The following is an 11,050-nucleotide window of genomic DNA, read 5'->3' on the forward strand; positions in this document are numbered from 1 at the left end:
TTTCACCTGTAACATTCCTGTGAAGTGGCTTAATGAGGTAGGCCTGACCCCATGTAGAGGCAACGCAGACTGTTACAGGGCCAGTTTTGATCCAGTTCCCATATTTAATTATCAGACGTCCTTGGCCGGGAGGAATTAACCAGTTCACTATCATACATTCACAAGGAGTAAAAACACAAATTTCAGTGTGATGTATAGACGCATTACCAGCAAGAATGATTAGTCACATGCACAAATAAACACATGCACTTAATGTATCCTGTTTTATCCAACAGGAAAACTTTAAAAAACACATTCACTCTTTGGTTTTGGTTCAACATTTACACCCACTAAAGTTTGGGCAAACCAAGTTTACAAACAAGACATGGTGTATACACTCACTACATGTATTTAACTGGTTGTTCATACAAATAGCAAATCAACCAATAACAGGGAAGCAATTTGCATCCAGACAGGAAGTTCAATGCAAGGATCAGAATGAGATAAGAAGGAGACACTTTGTTGAATCTACAACACAAAGAATTAATTTCTGAAGGAAAGATTTAAAATGAAAAAACTTTCATCCTGAAATCACTTACATGTTATCCAATGGGTTCATGAGAACAGTTGAGGGCTTCTTTGTTTTTTACAACTTCTCCTTATTGGTTGCTAGTAGAAGAGTCCAACCCAGTACTAGAAAGGGAGACATGATAAAGTGACCAGGGAGTATAGATTAGCACAAGCAAAAAATATACAGGACAACAAAAAATTTACAAAGTAACTCTGATTTTATTTAACAAATAGGTTCTTTTAAAAAATATAAATACTTTTACTTTAAGTCCATATGCCAAAGTCGCAGATACAACATTTTAAGAAAATTAGATTTTAGTTATGCTTTTATCAACAAAAGATTACAAACTAATCTAGATTATTTCATACTTTCCAACAGGAATTTCAACAAAGCTCTTCCAGTTAGCACATGAATTGCAGTACTTCCATCTTCATCTAATATTAGAAACATTTGAGATAACCCTTTTTTGTAAAGACTTTGGAGAGTTCCCTTCTTCCTTTGCATCTACTAGATGCAATTGTCATGAGAGACCTGTGTTATTTGTTCAGGACAGGGAATAGATCACATTGAAAACGAAGCTTCAACTTTTCTAACTCAATACACTTAAACCAGATTTATTTGTATTTTAACAAAGTTTTAGTTATGAGTTATTGATTTGGGAATCTTAAACATGTGAAGCAGGAGCAGAATGCTTCCTGCTCCGTGGAGGAAGACTCTTAGTTTACACTTCTCATGTGCTCATGAATTAACAGGAGAACATATTGAGTTTTTGAGATAAAGAAAACTAGCAAGAGTTTGTTCTTATGTGGCGTAAGGTATACCTACCCTTTACTTTATATGAGTAAAACTAATCTGCTCATGATAAAAATCCATAAGCTTGACTGTGTAACTAACCAATTATCAGACCATTAGATTTTCCTCCAACTTACAAAAACATTTGTTTGGCTAGTTGTTAAAATTGTCCATTCAGTCCAAAAATATTGACACCATGTTTTCTGTTCTGCTAAAAAAATACTAACCACTTCTGTTAGGTTTTTAATAATATCTTAAGCAATATTTAAACAAGGTTTAAAACCTGTTAAACAGGGTTTTTAAAGTTTTATTGAAGAATGTCTTATTTTTACTCGCTCTGAAAACCAAGAATTTCAAGTATTTATTAATATAATCCTTCTTTAAAGGATTGTATTTAATCTTTTAAATATAAAGGATTATATTTAAATCCTTTATATTTAAAGGATTCAAATATTTATTTTTCTGGTTGAAAATAAATAATATTTACAAACAGAAGGTCTTTAAGTGTTGCTTTGGTTTGATTAGGAATAATAATCTGTTATATTTTATAAGTGTCAGCAATCCTGAATAGTTACCAGAACCAAAATCAGTCATAAATGGGGTTTAAAACAACTTTAGAGAAAATATTTACAATCATATCAAAATATATGCGAGATGTTATCTTCAAAATTCATGTAAAATACTTTGACCACTGAATAGCAGTGGTCTAAGAACATATGTATGAAATGGGACAGGGACAGGAAATCAGTTAAATATGAAAAGTGGGAAAAACTTGGGAAAGAGGCAAATAAGATAAGATAAGATTTATTTATTTGTCATTGTCATCAACAGATTACAACGAGATTGAAATTTGCTCGACTCGAGTTAAGATGCAGGTTATGTGTATATACATAATATACAATATACATATACATACATACATAAAAAAGATAAAGAAATAAATAGTACAAAATAATAAATAAATAGACATCAGAAGATGGTTGCAGCCCCTGGAGGTGTCGCAACAGAATTTACATTTTTAACAAAGTGGTGTCAAGTCAAATTTACCTAGACCCACCATCACCAGCAGCCTGTAATAAAGATTCAAATTTAGATCTACAGGAAACTAATATTACATACTTTAACAAACATTTAGCTACTTCTGTGCAAACAAACTTCAGAAACCGCATGTTTACATGATTAGAAAGATATCCTAGAAATCCAGTGTATATTTTCAGCCTGATTCTCCTCCAGGAATACATTTTGGAATACACCCTTGTTGCTATTGAGGTTATAAGAAAGAGGCCAGCCAGACATCGCCGATCCTTTGCTTTCCTCCCACCACTCCATCTATACCTTTCTATCAATCTGTTCATTAACCCTCCCACTTTTCTGCCCCCTCAGAACCCTACAACACCCCCAGAAGACTTCTACCACAAACCTTTTGTCTCCATGTACACACCACTTACTCCTAGTATTTAATGTTCACTATATTCTTTCAACTCTAGTTTGCTATTTTCATTTTATTTCCTATGAATCTGACTTTTCTTTTCCTCTTCACTCCCATCATTTGTTTTTCATTCTTTGTGTTCTTCCATTTCTCATCTCTTTATGCCAGTCACTCTCTCTCTATCAGGTTGTCTTTAAACTCATCCCTCTCTCTCTGTCATCACCTCATCTCTCTTTTCCTCTGCGAGAGTGCAGGTGTGTGTGTGCGTGGGTGAGTGTGTGTGTTTCTTTACGGGAATGTCAGCATTCAGCACCTCAGCGGAGACAGGGTTTATTGGAGTAATGCATTTATCACTGCTGCAAGCCAGGGCCTCACCTCCTTCTTTGAGCCAGTGAGTAATGAAAATAGGATCACATCTGACAACACTGCAACACACACACACATGCACCCACACACCCACCCACACACACGCCAACCCACACAAATGCAATCCTGCACTCTCAAGCCAACAAACTGCATATTTGTGCCTAAAAAACTGCTTTCATTTAAACACGTCCTGATAAACACTTATGCAACACAAACCTTTAAACCTATGAAGTGATGCTTGTCTGCGCAAACACAAGTGCTTTGATAAATTCTGTATCATTTAAACAAAAACTTGCTATCAGTTCATAATTTACAAATTGTTTGGGAAATATAATTAATTTAATCTAAGCAGCAAATTAACAGTGTTTGCTTAATTACACAGAAATGAGTGGAACAATCATGGAATATATAAATATGTTGTGAAATCCCCTCGAGTTACGCTGTCTTCTGTGTTTGAAAACTGACTTTATAATTCCTCTGTAGTGGGCAGATTAAAAAAAATTGCAGTTTAGCAATTTAAATGGCTTAGATCATAATTTTCTTAACTTCTCCTTTTTAGTTAAGTTCAGGCTTGCAGTTCATGCTAGTTGTATTATTTCCCCAAGATCAAATTAAAAGAAAAAGGAAAATGTTAAAGTAAAAGTCCATCTCCAAAGCATGACTTTAAAAAGTATCCTGCTGTGAACTTTCTATAACTCGGAAAACTTCCTATAACCAACAGTGGCAAATGTGTCAAAACTGGAAACACGACACAAACATACTGCCAGCACTCAGATGTGATTTCTGCTCCAGTCAAACCAACTCTGATGGTTATCAATATATGTACATCAGCATGTTTCTTCCAACAATTTAAATCAATAGTTCACTTTTTTCACTGATACATGGTTCTGTCAATCAAAGCTTGACATTAAAAGAAAAGTTGACAGCTTGACCTACCTTCTAATTAACTGGCTAATAATTATCTCCCTACTGGTGACATTAAGAACATTGAAGAGTTAGTTAATCCTTAGATATAGGTAAGAAAAATTTGGTGAGATATTGACACCATAGCAAAGAAAACATACTCTTTCTTGAAGCAGCTGAACACTGAAATCCATGCTTTTGATCATAATACACACACAACTCAAACTGGAAACTCATGGAAAGTGTCACAAACTTCAAAAAATCTTACAGTGTTGTATCTGCAAAAACAGTATTCTGAAAATAGAGGAAGTTGATTATGGGTAATTAACATTGTTTTAATGCTATCAACAATTGTCACTAGATATTTTATACTGGCAGAGGAAACATCAAAAGCAAAACCTTCTGTAAAATGTTCTTACTTTACAAACTTTATGCTCACAAACAATACATAGATCTGCTTTGGCTAGTTGCCCTAGTCATGACACCAATATTGCCATAATATTGGTCTCAAAACTGTGTAGCATATATATAGAATATATGTATTGTCAGCAGATGGTTACATCTATGATAAAAGTTTGGGCTATCAGAAGAAAAGAGGTGCTGGAAAGGTAAATGACACACAAACACAATTCAGATTTTATGTTGGTACCATATATTAGGTGATCTGAATAAAAACAAATAAATACTATCAAGTAACCCAAATTTTTACAATCTAAAGACAAGTTTGATTAATTTATGATAAAGTGCTCTTAGAATTTTCAGCTGGTTTGGTATATCCAAATCCAAAAGGAATAGAACCGCTCCCATCCCCCCCAAAAGAAAACTTTCGTAGAGGTACTCGTCTGAAAGACAGCGAACATCATGCACCCATGTACCATGTTTATTCACAATTGTGAAACGATTACAGCCCAAGAATTGAATGTCCATATAAAAAGAACAATCCCGGGAAATAACTATGGTCCATAAAGATGAGGTGAGTATGTATGAGTGAAAGTGGAGAGTCAAAAAGAAAAAAGAAAAACCGGCCCCAGCAGCATCCTACCAGACATGCAGGGCACAACACTAAAGTCTGGTGAAAGTTTCTTTCACTCCAGGTTTAGTAGCTCACCATCATTTGACCCAACTGGGTGCACCTGGCCTAAATTTGATAAACAGAACTCATACTTTAGTTATTATGTTCATAATCTACTAAGTTTGTTTCATGTACTGTACACATCCAAAATATTTATTGTCTATATTTAAATAAAGTCAGACAAATTTAGTCTAAGGTACATGAGTAAATATGCATGCATTTCAAATCATTTACAAACATTCAATACATTTTACATTAATTAACTGAATAGAATATTACACATGCCAAGTTTGCATCTGAATTCAATAGAAGGCTATTGAATTCAAAAAACAACAAAGCAAGTTAATGAAGACACAATAATAGTACATACTAAACTAATGCTAATAGCATCAGGGTAGCAGAGTATCATACGTCACATTACCATTAGCTACCAGCAACATGCTAGCAGAATAAACAGACTCACCAATTTCATGCTACATTCCAGCTTTCCACGACGCCAGACTCCAAAAACAGCCGTAGTCGCCATTCCAAACGTACAGTCTCATGCGCTTAAGTTCAATGTGCATTTATTATAAAACATTAGCCAAATCACCATTTGTTTGAGATACACCAACACAGATACTTCAGCAAATTCTCCCACTTGGACTCCTGATCATCAAAACGTCACAGCAGCTTGTAAACATCATAGCATAACTTCTTCGCTAACACGTGACTGACGGTGTGTTCAAGTAACCGGGATATTGGGATAAAACCGTTTTCAACCTGGATTACAAATGCTTCAAACAAACTGTATTTGTGTTTGAGGAGAATTTCTTCTTTACCTGTTACTTATTGGGGTTTGACATTGGTTTCTTCATTATCTTTAGATAGGGTGACCATATCTTACTTTGGGAAAACCCGGACAACCTGCGGGGGGGGGGGGCTCAGGGATTACGTGACACGCAGCGCCGTGCGCAGTGCCCTAAGCTATGTAATGTGTTTTGAGGCAGTTGACCAAAATCCCGGACGATTTGTAAATTCCCCCGGACATCGTTTTAGGTCTGAAAAGTAGGATATGTCCGGGAAAAAGACGACGTCTGGTCACCCTACTTTAGAATACTTACTCAAGTTTTTTTTTTTTTTTTTTTTTTTCTGTGTGTCTGTCACTGGTGAATGGGAATGAACCCATTCAGTATTCCTGATTAAAATGTTGTCTTTAGTAAGCAGACACTGTGGATTCAGGTTACATAATTATATGATATTCATTTCCTACTTTTCAGGGAGAATTTTTTTTCTTTGTTTAAAATATAGAGCAAATAAATTATTTTAAATGATCATTTATTATCTATGTTCAATTTTTGTATGTTGAATATAATGTAAAATATGATGATATTCCCCCCTAACAATCAACCATTGTGTGATGTAAGTCTGAGATGGTGATTGTTTTTTTTCAACTGAATGATACAATCACAAGACAAAAGTTTAATATGGGGTAAGTTTTATTATTTCTGAGAAACTCTCTGATATTACGTAACTTTACAAGAGTAGTTATTAATATGCTAACATCTATATCCTCCAATTTAATAGAAATGTGAGCAAAACATGTCCAACTGTTTCAGCTAAGGTTTCATCTGGAGAAAAAACTCAGGTAAGGATCAAGTGTTAATGGCCAGGGGTGCCTGTCTAATCTCATTTGTTCTGGCAGTGTCTGGGAGATGGGGGAGGTTTTCACCAGTTTAAAACGATACCATCACTACAGGTATTCCAGCAAGGCTCAGATTGGCCTTGACAGGACCAAACATCGCCCCAGTAAATGACTTTAACTTCTCCTACTGCATCAAAGTTAAGGAGGACTAGGACAAATCAGTGACGATGTAAAGTTTGATCTTAGAAAACAAACTTATATGCAGTGTAACACTGCAGTGAAAAGTGTTGTTAATGCACAAAGTAGTGCAAAGGACTGCTGACTAATGTACTGAAATGGTTGGAAATACTCTGTGGTCTTTCAGATGGGAGAGGTATTTGTTATTCATATGGCCCTCGAGGTGCATCCTCAAGACCTGAAAGTGTGTATCTTACATTTGCACGCATGCATGTCTGCGTGCTTGCTTTTACACATGTGAGTGTGTGTGCTGCTGCAGCTGCAGTGCTGAGGATGCCATTAATGCTCTCTGCTGATCGCTCTGCCACATTTAAATAACAATAGTGCAGTCAGAGAAAGCGTTGATGTGTATCCAGCCCTCACGCAGAAGCTGCAGGCACAGTCCTGTGCTGTGTGCCATCTACAAGTTTAAATAAAATTGCTTAAACAATTTGAGTGTAAGAAACAATAAAAACAACAACAAAAAAACATAAGTAGAGCAAAAGCGTAGCATAAGAAGATGGCATAAGAAAAGAAAGATCGCAGCTGCTGAATACAGATTATAGGGTCACTTATTGTACAGTGGAATTTGAGCGACCTCCACTCTTATCAGCATCCATAAGTCAAATAGAGTGTATTTATTCAAAATTTTAAAAGAATGCCTGTTATAGCCATTTCAAAATCTTACTCTTAAAATTATAGTAAAAAAATTTAACCATCATTTATTTATTGTTAAAGAAATTGCTTTGCTTTGGGGTTTTTTCTAAATCAGAGTTAGCATTAAATCAGATTTAGTCTCCCACAACATTTTCCAATGTTGATGCTTACAGAGAGAAACCACTCTGTTTAGCCTTGTGAGATCTCAAGATATAAAGGGCATTATAAATAAAATTTAATAGTACTATTATTGTTGCTCAATATATCAATAAAGTATTTTGAATTTGAATTATTCCTTATAGGAGAGGCTTCTCACATATTCACTCTTCTCTTCAGTGTTTGTTTTGTTTTCAGTGTGATTTAGGTCCATGTTATTTTTGCCCCATTTAGAATTAGTAATCTGCTGAGTCAATAGTAATTAACAGATTTTTTCCCCTTTTTTTCACATACTCTATCATACTTACTGGAATTATTATCTTAAAAAATGCTTTGCATTTTGACATTATATGATGTCATGTTCTTCAACAGTGTTTCTAGACCCATGAAAAAGAAACAGGCCCACAGCATCATAGATTGAAATCATATCGCAACACAAAGACAGGTGATTTAAGAGTTTTTTTTTAGTGATTTGCTCCTGCAAATCAAAAGTGATTTGCTTTTGCAATTAGAATTGTTTAAAATATTCTTTTTTTATTGCTCTTATTCTTGTTTTCTGAGACACTGGCAAAATTAGGGGGTTTTATTATCTGTAAGTCATAATTATTCAAATTACAAGGAACAATTGTATGAAATGTTTCATTCTATGTGTAATGAATCTATATGATTGATGAGTTTCACTTTCTGAAATTAGTTTTAAAAAATTACTTTTTCTTAAGTTTCGGAGTTCTGTTGTTATAATGCAGTGCAGTAAAAATGTATGATAGACATCAACACTCTAGAGATATATGATTCAACCTGATTTATACCACTTGACTGTTGATGGAAGCTTATATGAAGTGAATTTAGCACTGGTTTTGTACATATATAACTGAAAGTATTACTTGAAAATACCATAAAGGGATGTCCATAGCTCACCTTTTGTACCCTGGAAAAGGGCTTTAAAATTACCTCACATACATATTATATGCCTCTATACAATAAACATAGTCTGTCTGACCTTTAACCAAACTACATTTCTTTTCTGGCCCACAAGCATTGTGGGAATGTAGCTGACTTATTGTTTATGGTTGATGTGGTCCAGAGGGTGCATGTGATAATGTGATAATGTGAAGTGATAGTGTATTCAAGAAATATTAACTTGTGTACAAGTCTTCATAAAATACACAGCTGACAACTTCAATATGTGTTTCTGTGTTGGTAAAAATGATTCCTGTCCCAGAATGTTATCTTACAAGTAGTTTATCAACATTGAATTGTAGATTTTATTCTGGTTCAGTACCGGTTCTACCTGACTGAAAGGTCTTATAAACAGGAGACAAGAGTCTTTTTTCTTTTTTTTTTTTAAATAACTGGCAGATTTCTGTTAATGTTGATTACTATGAGTGAAGGCCAATGAAAACCCGTAATTTAATAACTTGTACAATTTGAATGAGTTTTTATTACTCAAAGTCTTGAGTTTCTCTCAAGACTTTTGAGAGAAACATGTTGGCTTAATGAAAGTATGTCTTTGTGCTGTTGGCAAATTCATTCCAGGTCCTGCTAGTGTGGGGTTCAGATGTTGCAGGCAGATAAAGGCAGAAACTGCCACTGTAATCTGCTGAGTATAGCCAGATCCGGGAGTCACTGTCTGTGTCATTTAGATCCATTTAAATGCCGGACATCAGTAGCTTTACTTTGTGTTGAACAAGTCTTCACTTCACCATTAGGATTAAAGCAGTGCTGGTCATAGTAAGCTGAAGTATTTTGCTGCTGCACACACTCACAGAGAAAAGCCTCTATGTAGGGCTGTGTGTGTGCATTAGTGCAGGCGTGTACGTGTGAGTGTGTGTGTTGGGGAGTAACTTCTTCCAACAGCTTCTCGGTTCTCATTACTCAGCCACTGTAACATGCTGTGCTTTCTACCTCACCGTATTGGCTGCTGTTTCCAGAGGAAAAGGAAAGGACGAGCCTCACCTCTGCTCTGAATGCATTAGCACACATCACATTTTCAATCTGGACCTCAGCACTGGTTCTCAGCAAGTCTACTGAATAGTAACTGAGATGGTAGGCAGGGAGGCTTGTGTGTGAGAGAGCAGGAGGGCTTAAAACAATACCCATACTCCTGTCCGGTGCTGATAAGTTTTGTCACAAAAAACTTTCAGGGCAGACAGCAGGGTCATTAGCATGACTCCCAGATTGAGAGGTGAGGGGGAAAGAATAAGGGAAAACGAAGGAGGAAGGTGGGAAAAGTCGAAAAGTACCTCCAAGTTGGCAAAGTTTTTTAGGAGAACAAGTAAGCACCCAAGCAAGCCTGTGTGTGCATACTGCTACATCCAAAAACAAACATAATCTCTGACCTGTCTGTCTCTCTCTTTCTGACACTTCTACACATGACGGTTGGCATTTGTATGTTCCAGGCTACTTGATTATCTTCCATCTACACAAATTCCTGGATGCTCATAATGATATGACGACTTTTATGGCTGGGATCCATGTTTGTTGCTGTTCACCAAAACAGTTACACATCATCTGAAAAGTATAGCAAATACACACACAAAAAATAAACCCTTCAAAATGGCAGATTCAATCAGAAAACATTTCAAATAAAATCCAGACCAAAGACAACAGGATTGTGGATTCAATAAACAAGCTTCTATAGACTTTATGTTTTTGATACAATTTGCAAGGAGTGATGAAAACATTGAAATTGCGACATGTATCCGATGACATGTAGAGTCATGTCATCAGAAATAATTATCACAATATTCAACAATCACACGTTTTTCTAATATTGTGCAGTCCTAATGTAAATATTTTCAATAGATTTTTTCTGATTTACTTTGAATTTTTGCCAAGTAAGCTGCACAAGAAGTCATATATATTTTTAAGTATATTTTACATTAAAATACAATTTGTTTTTTCAAATGCAAAAATGACCAAAGCAACTTTCTTTTTTATCTCATTTCTTGGGGTTACACCTGAGAAAAAGGGATTTTTTTTTACCTTCATCTAAAATGTAAAGTGTTTTTATCTAAATAAGATGTTGGAAAAACTAAAGAAAATCCACCAAAAATGTTTCAAATATTTTTCCTAAGAAATAAATCTGAAATTTTAATGCAATGAATACCTTAAATTGTGATTTATATGTATTCCATTTATGCATTTTTATTTAAATTTATGCTTGTCTGCACAGCTTTAAAAGTACAACATTGTGTTGCAAAATAAAAAATAAAAAAAATACATTTTATTTATTGGTTTATTGCTTTTTCCTGAATACTATATTTTTTTTCTAACAAGAATTCA

The 11,050-nt window shown here is 35.0% G+C and overlaps 1 long non-coding RNA gene across 2 annotated transcripts in view; it reads right to left on the minus strand.

The window, feature by feature from the left end:
- LOC114140580 (uncharacterized) overlaps window positions 1–6,027 on the minus strand; it is a 59,957-nt gene extending 53,930 nt beyond the window's left edge. The window contains exons 1-2 of one of the 2 annotated variants that reach the window (XR_003594609.1): window positions 5,576–6,027; window positions 579–672 (exon numbers count right to left, since the gene is read on the minus strand). This is a non-coding gene — a long non-coding RNA (uncharacterized LOC114140580). The remainder of the gene's footprint in view (window positions 1–578; window positions 673–5,575) is intronic. The other variant, XR_003594608.1, reaches the window with a different exon arrangement.
- Window positions 6,028–11,050: the final 5,023 nt, after the last annotated feature.

The sequence above is a fragment of the Xiphophorus couchianus genome, chromosome 3, assembly GCF_001444195.1.
Source record: "Xiphophorus couchianus chromosome 3, X_couchianus-1.0, whole genome shotgun sequence".
Lineage (NCBI taxonomy): Eukaryota > Metazoa > Chordata > Actinopteri > Cyprinodontiformes > Poeciliidae > Xiphophorus > Xiphophorus couchianus.